This window comes from Sus scrofa, chromosome 13 (genome assembly GCF_054392235.1).
Source record: "Sus scrofa isolate SSC_HxYL_T2T_F1_AM1 chromosome 13, Sscrofa_HxYL_maternal_Yorkshire_Landrace_v2.0, whole genome shotgun sequence".
NCBI classification, from domain to species: Eukaryota; Metazoa; Chordata; class Mammalia; order Artiodactyla; family Suidae; genus Sus; species Sus scrofa.
The window spans coordinates 52,209,123-52,225,721 of record NC_139395.1 but is presented as its reverse complement, the minus strand read 5'-3'; the positions used below and the strand labels follow the sequence as shown (position 1 = coordinate 52,225,721).

Below are 16,599 nucleotides of genomic sequence, written 5' to 3'. Positions count from 1 at the left end.
GTGTTTAAAGCTACACATCCATACACATGTCCTGGGATGTGGGGATGACAGCCAACTTTGTTTCATTGTGTTCTAAAGAGATATCAATATTCTTTTTTAAATTAGGCTTTTATTGTGGTAAAATGTACATTAAAGTTTACCATTTTAGAAGTTCCCATCATGGCGCAGCAGAAACGAACCTGACTGGGAACCATGAGGCTGTGGGTTCAATCCCTGGCCTCACTCAGTGGGTTAAGGATCCAGCGTTGCCGTGAATAGTGGTGTAGGTTGCAGACACGGCTCAGATGTAATGTTGCTGTGGCTGTGGTGTAGGCTGGTGGCTACAGCTCTGATTAGACCCCTAGTCTGGGAACTTCCATATGCTGTGACTATGGCCCTAAAAAGACAAAAAGACAAAAATAAATAAATAAATAAAAATAAATTTACCATTTTAACCAATTTAAGTATAGAGTTCAGTGGCATTAAACACATACGTGGCATTATAAACCAACACTACTGGCCATTTCCAGAATCAATTTATTAGCCCAAATAGAAATTCTTCATTCCTTTCTCCCCTCAAGCCCCTGTAATCTCTGGTTTATTTTCTGCATCTTTGAATTTGTCTATTCTAGATATTTCATGTATTTGGAATCAATCCTTTGGTGACTGGCTTATTTCACTTAGCATGATGTCTTCAAGGTTCATCCATGTGGTAGCATGAGTCAGAACTTCATTTCTTCTTAGGGCTGAATAATATGCCATTGTGTATATACCACCTTTTGTTTATACATTCATCTGTTGATGGACACTTGGAAATTGTTTCTACCTTTTGGTTACTGTAAAAACGCTGCTGGGAGCATTTGTGTACAAGTCGTCTGTTTGAGTTCCTATTTTCCAGTCTTCTGGGTATAGGCCTAGGAATGAAATTTCCAGTATTCTTTTAAATTGCTGCTCTTAAGTGGTTTGTAAGTGACTGTTAAGTTTTCTGGTATCTTGACCATCTTTAACTCTCTAATGTCTGTAAAGTCATTTTAAAATAGTTTAAGACCCGTACCCATTGCAGGAAACTGTGGAAAGACACGTAATCTGATCACATAGAAATAATCACTGGAACATTTTGGCTTACTTCCTTTCAATTGCTTTTTGCATGTCAAGAGACATCTATACCTGTATGGGAAGTATTTTGAAGTATTTTGAAAGAAACCTCTTCTCAGGTGTGTTTGCAATTTATTTTTAGCATTCCGCAGTGCATCCTCCACATCACCGCCCTCCCCAGTCCCAGTCAACCCTGATCAAAGAGAGCGGTGGACGGGGGTGTGCAGGGATGTGGGAGGGAGTGTCTGCCAGGATTATCTCCCATGTCACTGCCAGTTACTCTCCCTGCTAAATTCTGTGCTTTCTTGTTGCAGCTATCAGAAGGGCTGACTAAAGGGGAAATGCAGCTCTGCAGCAATATTCTGATAATCTATTGCAGTGCAGCTCACATCACTGTCCATCACCACCTGGAACGCTCATCAGGACTGAAGAGGAGTTTTCACTTTCATTATTGAGCACAATTCTGTTCGACCTGATATTTCTTTCATCATCTCACGTTGTTTCTCTTGGATTCAGACATGTTGGAAAAGAGAATGTGGAGGAGGAGAAAAAATGGCAGAGCCTCCATTTGGGGGGGGGGGGACTTGAGCATTTAAAGTGTGTTCATCTCTTCTGAGTGTTATTATCTGATAACATTTTACTTATGTTATGTTACTTACGCATCACCCGATAAATTTGAACTCCATGGGATTTTAACTTGGATTCACTTTCTGTTGGACAACTAGCTCCACCTTCCACTTTTCTGCTGGTTGAGTCTAAGTGGTCATCCCTAATGCATTAGATTATCAAAAAGTGTAAATTCTATGAGTGAGTGGTGTTGGCAGTGTTTGTATACCAAGATGCATGGAATGTTTGACGAAGAAACCAAAACACCAAAAATGGTGAGCCTTTACCCTCCTCTATTTCTTTAATCCGCTGTTTGAAGAACCATATTTTGATGGCGGAACCAGTAGTTACCTCTGGGCCAGGTTGGAAATGAAATCAATTTTTTAAACCACTAATACTTGCCAAGAAATCGCCTTATGAGAACATGGTGTGTGTCTCTGACAATGCATGGCACATCAAAATTGATCATCATAGTTTTCTCTACCCTGATTTTGTACTGGGGAGTGGCCAAAGCCTGAGGCACCTGCATATTTCTCTTCCATGTGTTTCATGCATCCCCTGTGGCTGGGATGTGACCGAGCCTCAGACTCTCACCACTCCCGTACATGCAGGTCTCCATGAAGAGGCTGGGACACATTCACATTCAAGATCCAAATGCTGTGCATACAGTGCAAGCTTAGATCTTCTGTAAACGGAGGGTCATTTCTCATTTTTTTTAAATGTCTCCACCATGGATTCCAAAACATTTTCAGCATCAGACATGAAAACATTGATGAATGAGGAATAATCACAAAAGCTGTGTATCTGTATATAGCTCTACACAACATGTTTGTGATACGGAGTCATTATTTAAAGCACATGCCAGGGAAAGAGACCGAATTTTGAGGTCTTTTACATACAGTGACATGGTACTAAGGAGAATTAAACTCCTCCTGCTTCCTCTGAAGATTACAAAAAATTAAAAGTTGTTATAACTTCGTAAAACTCATGACCAAGTCTGGTAAACATGTGCAACTCTTGTGTTGATTTGTCAATGGAAGAAACCCTTCCACGTATGCAAGTGGGGGATGAAAATCTTTCATTTTTAAAGGACAAACAGTGAATTTAAGCATGAGTGGCCTTAATAAATATAGTTGTATCTCTTTGCTGCTGTGGAAAGGATTCTAAGCAGATAATTCCTAAAGTCTTGCTTTGAATTTAGTCATTATTATTACTTTTTAAAATGTTGGTGCAATTAACTCTGGACCTCTTCTGTGAGCCATAGAGATATTTAAAAGTCACACACCTTATTTATCTATCGGGGAAAATGAAACTGTGTCTGGGTTGCACTGTTCATCCTTGGTGCATTAGGAGTAACATACTCGAGCAAGTTTCTTGCTGCTGGCTTTGTCCTTGTCGTCAGTAAGTATCGCAAACTGTGTAAAGCTTTCGTGTCGCATAAGCAATCTAAATACATTCATGTTTAAAAAGTTTGTCCTTTAACTATCGAAGGCATCTAGGTCTTGATTCGAGAAATGAGCAGAGTTCTCCCCAAGCGTATTTAACACATTTTGACATAATGTCACACTGAAAACCCAGGCCACCAACTCGTCCCCATGAACAGTTTGGATGTCCTCAATAGGCAGCCTCACTGCCTCCTACAGCCAGATCTTGATCTGAACTCTGCCACTGAATACTTGAAGTAGGAAGTAGAAAATCCACTAGGGAATATAGGGGTCCTAGAAACAGAAAAAGCAATCAACCATGTATAGTTAGTTATTTCCAGGTATGTGCCAATTTTGTCACAGCTATTTTTTCAAGAGATCATTTTGCCCCACTTTCATTGGTTTAAGGTATTACCAGTATTACCGTTATGGGGGCATATCATTTAGTCCCTTAAAAATTAAATTCTATCTAACATAGCATCTTTTCATTATAGTTCACGTAATATTCTCTAATGTTGTGGGGTTACCAAAAAAATTCCCTTTTCACATATTAAAAGTAATTTCTGTGTTTACAACAAACACTGTGATGTTGGAAAGACATTTCCTTTTCTCAAACGTTAGTGGGTTTCCCCCTTAATCTTAACCAAGTTGAAAAAGGAAAAGTTGAGGCTAACATTTAGACATTGGTCTTCTTGCCTTGTGCAAAAGCAGGCGTGTACTTTATACCCCATTTTATTTCAATGTACAGTCTCAATTTTGTATTTAATGATTTTTGTGTATCCAGTATGCACGTTAACAGCGTGTCAACTTTCATTTGAAAGTGGGTTTCCATTTACTTTTTAAACAGTGTTCATGACGAGACCTCAAATGTGTTGACATAAGCTCTATCTGAGATGTTTTTTGTGTCGAGTGGCGTTTGAATGCTGCCAGGGGTCAGTGTATCTAATTCCCAGAGACCCTCGTTTGATAGTGCTTCTTGTAATATTTCTCCAAGTGAGTGGCATGTGGGTTGTGATATTGACCATGTGATTATGGACTTTGATATGAAAACAATAAATAAAACTAAGGAACCCTCAGAAACTACCAGTGGGCATGTAGTAGCCAGTCATTGTAACCTCATGTCTAGTAGAAGTACAACGTGCAAGGTATGTACAGTTCATGAATTTGTTATCACGTGTATGAGAAGTAATTTGTGCTGATCGCCTTATTTATATTCATCAAATAAACTTTGTTTCTTTCTGAAGTGAGTTTATTCCATCTCAAATAAATGTTCCAATTGTGATGGTTTCTAATCCTGTTTGGGTCATGATCCCCATTTGAAGAACTTCCGGATTCAAAGACAAAAGAAAGCAAAAGGGAAATTATGGACTCTCTTTACTGGAAGAGCCAAGGTGTGAATTTCTGGATTTAGAGGCTCAGACTGTGTTAAGAAATTAAGTCATTGGTGGCATCTCCCATCCTCCTTCCTCCCCATTTCCCTTTCCTTTTTACTTCTCTCTCTCTCAGTTCCTCCCTCTTTCTCAGTCTCTATCCTCCCTCCCTTCCTCCTTCCCACCTTTTCATCCTTCCATTTTTTTCCCTCTCCCTCCTTCCCTCCCTCTTCTGCCCCCTTTGTTTCTTCTGCACTTTCCAGGAGGTTGACATCACTCCTTCTAGGTTCTCTCCATTTGGTGGCAAAGACGACTCCCATCAGCTCTGAGTATTCTTGGATTTCAGAGGAGAGATGTCACTCTCCCAGCATCCATAACAGCCCTCTAGACAAACTCTTTTTTTTTTTTTTTTTTAGGGCCACACCTACAGCATATGGAGGCTCCCAGGCTAGAGGTCGAAGTGAAGCTGTAGCTGCCAGCCTACACCACAGCCACAGCAACACAGGATTCGAGCCGCATCTGTCACCTACACCACAGCTCACAACAACGCCAGATCCTTAACCCAATAAGCGAGGCCAGAGATTGAACCTGTGTCTTCATGGATGCTAGTCAGATTCGTTAAACACTGAGCTACAACAGGAACTCCCTAGGGAAACTCTTACTGGTCCTTTTTGGATCACACACCTTTTTCAAGGGAATTAGGAGGGCGAGGCTTGCAATTGAACATTACTGGATGTGCAAGGTGCAGTTTCCAAAGTTAAAAATGGAGGTCTAGAGGAGAAAGACAGAAACCTGAGTGGGCTGAAACAATAGTCTTGCCATCACTTGGGTATTCACACAAAATCATCCAGAAAAATACACAGAATTAAAAAATGTTGGTACAAGGGCTCACTAGCCTTTGCAGCTCCGCTGTGGATTGCAGTGGAGAACCAACTCCTGGTTTCTTTAAAGTTTGAATTTCTGTTGTGGCTCAGAGGGTTCAGAACCTGGCTAGTACCCATGAAGATGCAGGTTTGATCCTGGCCTTGCTCAGTGGGTTAAGGATCTGGCATTGCCACAAGGTGTGGCATAGGTTGCAGATGCAGTTCTGATTCGACTCCTATCCCAGGATGCTCCATGGTCTGCAAGTATGGCCATAAAAAGAAAAAAAAAGTTTGAATTATATTCCAGGAAACAAATGATCAATTCTTGCTATTTTTGCAATTAAACAGTAATTGCGTATTAGTACTAGACAGTATGTTAGATGTCATGTAATCCAATATCTGTATTTTACAGGTGGGGAGACTGAGACCCAGTCAGAAGTAACTGACTGAAGCGTATGTGGTAAGTTCACTGTAATCCAAGGTTGTCCCTAGAGCTCCTGAAATGGGAATATGTGTCTCTGAAGACTCTAAGAGAGGGGGAACAGGACAGAATCTCCTCCCAATTGGCCAATGACGACACAGGGAAAATATCATTTGGCATCCGTACTGTATGGACTCGAAGGCATCGGGTGTGAAATTCTCTCATAGTCAGGAACATTTGGGGACAACCTGCAAGGTCATTTGCCCTTTTCATTATGTTGCCTTTTTATGGAAAAAGGACTTTTGTTGGACAAGAATTTCTTGCTGAAGTAGCCGGCTTGTCTTCAAGCCTGCTTATATGAGCCCAGCTGGCCAGATGGAGCCTCTGCTTCTTTACCCACCATCCAGTACTTTTGGTAGGAAGAGTTCCAGCTCACAGGCTACATCACTTAACTAAATGTCCACCCACTCCTTTAGTTCCACTGAAGCATATAGACCTCACTTTGGTACACCTGAGGTTTGACCTCAAAAAGTCTGCCTTGACTGCTGTTAGTATCTGTGAATTGCTGTTATGAAAGATTGGAGAGACCGTCTAATTTTGGGGATCACTACTCCCTAGTAGTAATTATGGTAACAATAAGTAAATGCAGGTAACATAATTGAACATTATGGACCATTTCATTACCATGGCACCAAGGGCTCCTGTGTACCCACTCCTTTATTTCTGACTACAGTTGCATGACCGAAGGTCCCAAGTCCCAAGCCACATTTCACAGTGAGGGGAAGGGGTAGGGGGACCCACAGAGATGATCAGAAACAGTGCGTATATTTGTATAGAGTGTTTGTTTGGTGCCAGCATTGTGCTACATGCAGTGCTTACCTGAACTCATTTATCCTGACAGCAATCCTATGAGGTGGGTCTTATCCTCTTGTATTATGGTATTATTATCATCCTCGTTTTACAGACGAGGGAAACGAGGCCCAGAGAGCTTACATACCTCACTCATGGTGCCCTGGGTGGTACATGGTGGAGCCAGGCTTCGCACCCAGTGTTCAACAAGCCCTCTTCTTCGGGGACGCAGAAGGCCTCAGATCAGATGGGTGGGACACATGGGGTCAGGATTCAGATCCTACTCATTCCCACCCAGCAGTGCTTCCATGTGGCTAGTGTTGGTCTCCACTGTGACTCTGCAGCTAACAGGGGCTTGAAGGAATTGGTTGCTTCAACAATGTCACTATGACCCATAGGAGAGAACATCAATGGGGCCCAATGGAAATTAAGCCACACATGAAAGGAGGACCCAGACAAAGCTTAGTGTATTAGATTTAAACCTACTACCCATGGGCCGCTCTTGTTTTTTCTAAGCCCTGGTGTCTGGACATCAGCATCTGCTCTCCTAGGCATCCTTAGGTTTATAAGGTGGAGCATCTGGTAACAGGAGACTGGACAGGTATCCTCAGGTGGGAGAGGGCCTCAAGCACCAGGCTAGGAGGTGTAGATCTAACCGTGTTGGCCACTGGTTCCCAATTCCAGTAATTTGCATGCCACGTGCCAGATTTTTACTCTGTCTAAAGACTATATATATATATATATAGTCTGTCGTGTACTTTTCTAAGTTAAATAGGCTCACTTTTATTTAAATAAGTTAACTTTAAGAAAAGAGTGCCACAATCATAAATGAGAAAGTAGGATAATTTTCCATACATAGCCATCACCAAATATAAGAACATAAAATAATAAAAATAAAAACATAACAATAATTATAAGTATTGAAAACAAAGTTCTGCATATGAAACTTTCTTTGTTGAGAAGGGAAACTGGCAAATGTTAGAGATGTGTTTTAGGGATAAACAGCGTTTCTTTCTCCCTGTTACTGAATCAAACGGATTGAAAATGGCCGATGAAATAATATTTAACTCTGTGACTCAGGGAAATTTCAGACTGTGCCTGTGGATCCCTTGTAATCATTTCAAGGGCCCACTTGGATCTTTGAATCTTAGGAAACCCTCCTGCAGCAACAAAAATCCAGAGATGGATTTTTAAGTAAACCTGATTTTTAATAGGCTTTAGTTTTTAAACAGTCTTAGACCTACAGAAAAATTGAGCAGATAATATGGAGAGTTCCCATATAACCTTCCTGCCTACAGAGATACAGTCTCCTCTATTATTAAGATCTTACATTCATACACCACATTTGTCACTAATGGAACAAACATTAGTACATTGCTATTAACTAATGCAATTCTTCTTTCAGATTTCTCTGGGGTTTTTGTTTGTTTGTTTTTTGCCTGCACTTGCAGTGTGTGAAGTTTCGAGGCCAGGGATCAAACCCGTGCTATAACAGTGACTATGCCAGATCCCTAACCCTCTGAACCACCAGGGAACTCCCAGATTTCTTTGGTTTTTACCTAATGTCCTTTGTCTGTTCCAGAAACTACATTACATTTAGTGGCTGTGTCCCTTTAGTCTCCACTCTGCTGTGAGTTTCTCGCACTTTCTTGGTTTTGTGATTTTAACAGTTTTGAGGAGTACGGGTTAGATATATTGTAGGCTTCCCCTCTATTAGAAAGCATCTGGTCTCTTTCTCATGATTTGACCAGGGGTATGAGTTATGGGCCGAGAATCACAGAGGTCAAATGCCTTTTCATCATATCATATCAAGGGTACATACTATCAACGTGGATTTGGGCTCTTGATCTTGACCTTGATCAGTAACCTAACTGAGCTACTGTTTGTCAGGTTGTTCCACTGTAGTTACTCCCTCTTCCTACTTTGTGATAGATTTTTCAAGTGTAGAGTTAAATGATCAGATCTGTGTCTCAGAACATTCTGCTGGAAATTAGAGGATGAACTGGATAGAGAAGGAGAAAATTTTCAAAATCTTCTAAACCAAAATTGTCTAAGTCAACAGTCTTGATTTGATCCATTGTTTAGATCGTTTTCCTCCTGCTTGAAAATATCATTACCACCTCTAGCCTTACCTTTCCCTGTTGGATTACTTCAGTATCTATGGTAAAAAAATTCTCAATGTGAATGGAATAGACCTTTTCCCAGGTGCAGGGCAAAGCCAGCATTTCCATGGGTTAAAAACAGCTATTGTCTGTGCTAATGTGGTGACTTCACTTAGAGAGGAATCAGGAGAGAAACTTTGCATAAATTCAAGACAAAACTACCATATGTGTATAATGGCACCTCACTGGATAAGGACATTACAGCCGTTTGAATTTGAGAGGAGAAATATGACTATTTATTTGCATAAGTATAACTGTTAGAATTTTTTCTTTTGCAAATATTCCCCACCCCCACTAAAGAAGAAGGAAAAAAACCACAAGACAAGTTAAGCAAAAATAAATACATACATACAAATACACATATATACCTTCATGCAGTGAGCAGTTTAGAGGTAGTGGGTTTCAGGGGTGGCTTGACCCAGGGGTTCAAGTGACTTCTCACTCTTGCTTTCTTGGTTTTGCTTCCTTCACGGTAATCCATTCTTTTTTTTTTAATATTTTTTTATTTTTATTTTTATTTTTTATACATTTTCCCACTGTACAGCAAGGGGATCAAGTTATCCTTACATGTATACATTACAATTACATTTGGTAATCCATTCTTGAGCATTCTCAAGGTGTCAGGTGAGACCCTAAAACCTACATCCCTCTCTCTAAGGGAAAAGTCTTGTGCTCTTCCCTGCTAGGGATGGAGTCCACCTCAATCTTGTGGATCAAGAAAGGGAAAAGGGTAGACTCTCAAATAAGAAAGGAAAATGGATGCTGAGGAGGCAGACATCAAAGGCACACAGCAGGATGTCATACTCACAGCAATACATCATTAGAGACTGGTTTATTTTTCCTTTGTATGAAGACTTGACCCAGAAAGGGGGAACAGGATGTGTGTTCAGGTGGAGACAGCATTGTATTGGCAATCAAGACATCCCAGCTAAAATCTCAATTTCATAACTATTTTGCCCCACTTCTCTATGGTAGCATGCGATTGTATAACTGCATGTACCCTCTGTTTCTTTTTTTAATATATAATGATTTTTTCTATTATAGTTGGTTTACAGTGCTCTGTCAATTTTCTACTGTATAGCAAAGTGACCCAGTCACACACACATATATATACATTATGTATATATATACACCACACACACACACACACATTCTTTTTCTCACATTATTCTCCATCATGTCCATCACAAGTGACTAGATATAGTTCCCACTGCTATACAGCAGGGTCTCTAAATCTAACCAATGGGCATAATATGTCCCTTAACTGCCTGACATGGGATATGAGAAGATAGAATGAAACAATAAATGAGAAAAAGTTTAGAAAAATATTTTAATAACAGAACTCTCTCTATAACTCTAACAAAGTCCTACAGTGACTAGTTTCAGTTTTTAGAAGCTGTTTTTGGAGAAGGAAATCTTCTTCCTTAGTGGGTCGGATATAACGTTGTCAGGTGAATATATCAAGCAATGGCGTTTAGGATGAAAGCATTGGGAGGGAATTATTGCTACTTCCCACAGCACTGATGACTCACATATAGTAACGGGAAAGCCGATGAACATGAGAGAACACACTGTGTGATTCCGTTTACATGAAGCTCCTGAAGAGACATGGGCTTAGAATCCAGGATAATGTCTAACCTTCAGAGGGTCTGTAACTGGTCAGGGCACAAGAAAAGGTTTCTGGGATGTTGGTAATATTCCGATTCTTAACCTGGAAGTTAGCTACATGGTTGTGTTCAATTTATGAAAATTCGTCATGTGTCATATGATTTGTGTACTTCCCGTCTGTATTATATCTCACTGAAAATGTTTATCCTAAAAAAGTTTAATGTCATTTAGCCCGAATCCAGTTTGGAGACTGGAAAACTAGGGTCTGTGGAATGAATTTAGGCTTTGGATATTCCTTATCTGGCCAGCACTATATCTTAGGGATTTTTCCCAGGGCAGTAGTGGCAGGCTTCGAGTCTGGGAGCTTGGGGAAGTGTTAAATATATTTGCCATTTCTCCACTGTCCTCATTTCTCTCTAAAAAGCTACATCTGGCCAACTTTACTCCAAGTGTTACCTGCCTATCCCCCAAACATATTTGAGTATACAGGCTCTGAAAAGTTAAAATTCTGACTCCATTACAGCCTAAAAAGCCTGGACCAGTCACTTAGCCTCTCTGTGTCTGTCTTTTAATCCTAAAAGTATAATAAATTTCCAGAGGGTTTTTTTTGTTTTTTTGTTTTTTTTAACAAGTATCAAATGTGCACTTAATACAATGGTAGCCATGCAAAGTTTCTGAATAAATGGAAACAATAACTGTTATTTGTCATAATATTATCATAAATAATAGAAATGTTTATTAAAATAAAACTGATGGCCACTTGTGGACCCCTAGCCATTATCTCACAAGAATTGCTGCTGAGCTGGTCCTTGTTCAGATCCCATTTGCCATGTCAATGTTTTCCTCAACCACGATTAATAACCAGTTACCAGATCTGGATATTGGGGGCTATAAATTTCCCTGGTTACTGCTGCCAATGGCAGGGAAGGAAAGACTTGTGTAATTACCACTTGTATTTCCACAAAACACATTAACTCAAGTCAAAACCAAGGGTTTTAGACAATAAAACACCAGGGTTTTAAAATGCCAGAACGAGCTGCCCAACTTGTCTGATAAGAAATGTGTCCCTGGTTAGAAATCAGAAAAAGGACTGATGCCAGTGTGGCAAAACACCCCTGGAAGCCTTTGCATTGGCAAGACCATTTCCTCTTTCCCTCCCCAAAGCTGCACACTTCTGGAAGAAGAATTAAGGCTTTAGAATTAGCCATGGTTTTGCTAGGAATCGGTACCTTTGTCTGGCCACAATCCATGGCCTTGGTTTTCAGTGTTTCTTTGGTAATAGAGTCACCTTAGTTTAGCCTGGTTGTTTAGAAGTGAGGTCACGCTGTTCAACATCCTTCAAACAAGGTAGCTTAATGGGTTCCATGGAAATATCCCCAGCCAAGCAACATACTAGGACTTTGAGAAACATTAAGAGACAGTAACTCCAACTGGAAATGTTCAAGATGCTCCTTGCAAGATGTGGGACTTGGACCCCAAACTCTAGTTGAAGATTCTTTGGTTTCTGAGCAACATGGTTTAAGTTTATGAGGAAGGAGGTTAAAATAGGTTCCAGGGAAAGAATGCCTTGCCTTTGGGTTCCCCTAAAGTGTTTAATTTTTTTTTTTTAAGAAAGAATACAATGGATAAGCTTTAGAAACTTTTTTCCCCCCAACAGTGTCCGTGCATTAGCAAGCTAGCATTCCTACAGTAGGTTTACAACAAAGTTGTGTTTCTGAAAGGAGCTGTCCATATCAGCACAGCACCAAGGTAGGTGGGAAAAGGTTGAGCAATGATAGGGGACAGAATTGAAACTTCTTAGGATGACCAGTCCCACATCTCCTGGGCTTTCAAAAATTATAAAGTCATGGGAGAAGAATGTCTCTAAGAGTCTTATTTGCCTGTCCAAAGAAACTAAAAATCTAACAAATCCCAAAGTGAGCACAGCGAATTGTTAAAGAACAAGCTCAGAGCATGGCATGTGGCCATTTCTAAAAGTGTAGATGCCTTTACCAAGTTAATGAAATGGCCCTATTTTCCTCCTAACAACAATGGTTTCTTTGATACATCATGTTGCCCCGAACCAGTTGAAATTGATAACAGAATAGGTGATTTAAAATTACCTAACACTCAAGTAGGCAGAAAGAAATAAAATTTTTTTCCAGGTATTTGGATGGGCAGGACCTTTGCAAGACTGGACAAAAGTGATCATCAGCACTTTCTCCAGGAGACCAATTTTTCTGGGCATGTGTCCTGTTTGTAAGAGTGTGGATTCCTCTTGCTCACCTGGGACCCTTCTGTTTTCGTAACCTCTAACAGTATCATCTACTGTCAAAAGCATCAGGCTAAAAAGAGGAAAGCCATGATAAGGACAAATTGGATTCCAGATTTTTCACAACTCAGAGAGTTCATGCTCATCTTTTCTTAGTCTCAACATAAGAGTAAATTGCAAGATGTTCCCTAAACCTCTCTATGTGCTCTAGCTTATCTCTGAAAAAAAGAACACACAGCAGGACTGCTTTGTAGAACAATTCTCCCTTTATCCTCCAAAAATGGCAATTGTAGGTATGATTAAAGGTAACAGAGCTAGGTAAAATGGATACTGCATTTGGAGCAAGGAGCTGTATTTTCCTTCAGTCAATATTTTGGGGAAAAAAAAAAATCTAATGTCAGTTTGGCCATTGGTGTTAAACCAATCCATACAAATTCAGACCAATGCAGCTGCAGAAATCTCCTTTAAAAGCCAGTCATTTTGTGCTGAGGGCATTGAACTGGGTATTAGCACGTGGTGGTAACTAGCCAATCAGCTTGTGCATTTGATTGGCATTTCAGAAGATAATTGTTTCATTTCCCGGTCTGTCTCTGGCTCACCATTTGACCTTGGGGTAATTGCTTAATCTCTCTTGGCTTCAGGTTTTCTATCTTGAAAGTGAGAAGAATAATAACATCCAACTACCTATCTCATCTGGGTATTGGATGGATTAATGGGGTCATGTTTATAAAGTCCTGGAAAATTCTCAAGAGGGAAAGTTCTACCATTTTTCCAATTCTGCCTTGTAATATTTTAGAGCCATAGATGGAAAGGGCTTCATTGAAAGGGGTTGTTATTATAGACAAATATTCTTTGCTTCGTGGTAACTAAAGAACGGACAACTTTTGAAAGCAGAACTTTTCATTATTATGAAGTCTCTGATTCTCTTTCATTGGTGCAACAATCTGAAAATCCTGTGGTTAAACCAAGCTTTCTCCTCCAGCAACTGGTCTGTGGAGCTCTGAGGAAAGCACCATGATTTCATGGCCACAAGGAATTACCCAGAATATTTCTGCTTCAGTACTACACAGATTGGCTTTGGGGGTCAAACAGATGGGTTGAGTCCTATGTCTGACACTTCCTGGCTGGGTGACACTAAGCACATCTCAACCTCCCTGCTCTTCGAGGTTCTTGGGAGCACAACATTTACGTAAAATGCTTAGCAAAATGTCCAGCACATGGTAAGCTTCTAGGAACTGCTACCTATGTTACTAATATGCATGACAGTAACTTCATGTATTCTCCAATGCCCTGAAGAATTATAATGAGTGCTAGTCCTTAATTAAACAAAACAAACACATCGGAGCCTGTGCTTTACCAGAACCTGGCTTGTCATGGCTGTCCATTAATAGTATCCTCAGGTTGTGAGTGAATATTTTAAATTTAGAAAGATGGCAGATTTAAAGGAAACAACTTTGTGTTGGGGATTTATGCAAATTCCTAAACAATGTGAATATATTTTCTCATTTAATAGCCACAACAATCCCATGAGGTAGGTACTGTTAGTAAACCCCTTTGGCAGAGGGAGAGAAACCAAGGTTTAGTTAGTCTAAATTATCCATCCATACAGTTATTACATACAGAAGTCTTATTTCAATCCTTATTCTGACTCCAGGATTCTGTTCTAACCCACTGCTATTCAATGGAAAGCAATGCAAGTCATATATATAATACTACATTTTCCAGCAGCTATATTTTTTAAAATTAAAAAGTGGGATAAATTAATTTCAATAACATGTTTTCTATAATCCAGTATATCCCAAATATTATATCAACATAGTCAATATAGGAATTCTTGAGATATTATATACTCTATTTTCTTTTTTCATACTGAGGCTTGAAATTCAGTTCATATTTTGCACTGATAGCCCATCTTCATTGGACCAGCCACATTTCAGGCACTCAGCAGCCACATGTAGTTCATGACTGTTGTACTGGGCAGTATAGTCTGAGTCTTTGAAGATTCTGTCATCCAGGTTTACCAGACTATATTTATTGAGGAAGAAATGAATAGATTTTCCATTTTTAAAAAAGGTAACAAAAAGAGGCGGTTTAGAAGTGTAGCAAGAGTTTAGCATATAATTCTAACATTCTTAGTTTGCCAAACAATTTATTCTTAAAGAATAGCTCCTTCCTGGAACATCCTGCTAGCTGAGATTTTACTTTGTCATATACTATGTGTGTGTGTGTGTGTGTGTGTGTGTGTGTGTGTGTATACACACACACATATAAAACATGTATACAAGTTGGTATGAATTAAAAAACCATTAAATGACTGAATGAATGGATGGTTGGTTGAATATAATGACAATATTCACTATTATGGAAAAGGAAAACCTCTTTGGCAGGGAAGATGTATAAGCATCATAAAGGCAAGAACCTTATCTAATTTTTGCTCATCTCTGTAGCCCTGCATGTAGGAAAGTTCCAGGCATACAGCAGGCTTATAAGAAGTATTTTTGTGTGTGTGTGGAGCAATTCAAAGAAGCCACAAAACAAAACAGAAATTAGTTATTTCAAATTGTAGTCCTAATGGGCATAGGAGATTGTTGCTTCTTTTTCCTTCCCTGAGTATTTGGATTTTAAGGACTCAAATTATGAATTTAATTTGGTTAAACCCATTTCTGTTTCCAAATGAAATAGCATCAGAGAGACCACAGAAATCAAGAGTCTATTTAATTTTATTTATTTTTTTGGGGGGGGTCTTTTGTCCTTTTTTATGTCCGCACCGGCGGCATATGGAGGTTCCCAGGCTAGGGATCTAATTGGAGCTGTAGCCGCTGGCCTATGCCACAGCCACAGCTATACCAGGTCCAAGCCGCGCCTACGACCTACACCACAGCTCATGGCAACACTGCATCCTTAACCAACTGAGCAAGGCCAGGGATCGAACCCACAACCTCATGGTTCCTTGTTGGATTTGCTTCCTCTGCACCACCACAGAAACTCCAAGAGTCTATTTTATTTTATTTTATTTTATTTTATTTTAAATTTTTTTTTTTTTTTTTGTCTTTTTGCCATTTCTTGGGCCGCTCCCGTGGCATATGGAGGGTCCCAGGCTAGGGGTCTAATCGGAGCTGTAGCTGCCAGCCTACGCCAGAGCCACAGCAACGCGGGATCCGAGCCGCGTTTGCGACCTACACCACAGCTCACGGCAACGCCAGATCGTTAACCCACTGAGCAAGGGCAGGGATCGAACCTGCAACCTCGTGGTTCCTAGTCAGATTCGTTAACCACTGCGCCACGACGGGAACTCCAAGTCTATTTTAAAAAACGGTTGCTGACTTCCACACTGCTAGTTCCAAATATGGCAGAGGCAGATGTCCCAAAGATGCAGGCATGGGTCATAGGCTGCACCATCCATCACTTGGCCTCGGAGTGTTTCGTTGCTAAGAGAAACCCTTCACACACTCTTTTTCTGGCCTGGACCTCATTGGTTACCCTCAGAATGCTCCCAAGGTCCTCTCCTGACTCACATGTGCATTCTCCTCCCACTCCACACCATTGGTACTTCAGTGCTCATCCCCCATGGTTTCTTCCTGACCTGGCCAGATATTCTCTCTTAAAAGAACCTGAGGATGGCCTCAAATCAAGTCTCCTTTAGTTTCTAGAGGGTTGGTCCAACCCTAGCAGGGAACAAGAATATGCCATTTAACCCTAAACCTCACTTTGCCTTTTTAACTTAAATATTAATTTCCCTAAAACGGTTGTATGGTCAGACTCTGAATTGCAACTGCTAAAACTGAACTCCAACTGAGAATGATGAGGAGGTTAAGACGGGCCTCAGCCGTGACTGGATACAAAGGCTTCAACAAGTGTAGAAAGCCATTGTCTCATTTTTGTTCTCCATTTCTGGGCTCTTCCTACTTCTTCTTCTTCTTTTTTTTTTTTTTTTTTTTTTTTTTTTGGTAATGATTTTTATTTTTTTCCAT

General features: G+C 40.2%; 1 protein-coding gene across 40 annotated transcripts in view; it reads left to right on the top strand.

The window, feature by feature from the left end:
- ERC2 (ELKS/RAB6-interacting/CAST family member 2) overlaps positions 1-4,347 on the top strand; it is a 983,951-nt gene extending 979,604 nt beyond the window's left edge. For all 40 annotated transcript variants that reach the window (XR_014823359.1, XR_002337959.2, XR_014823361.1 and 37 more), the window contains one exon: positions 1,389-4,347. The gene's annotated coding sequence lies outside the window, so the exon portion shown is untranslated. The remainder of the gene's footprint in view (positions 1-1,388) is intronic.
- The last annotated feature ends 12,252 nt before the right edge of the window (positions 4,348-16,599 follow it).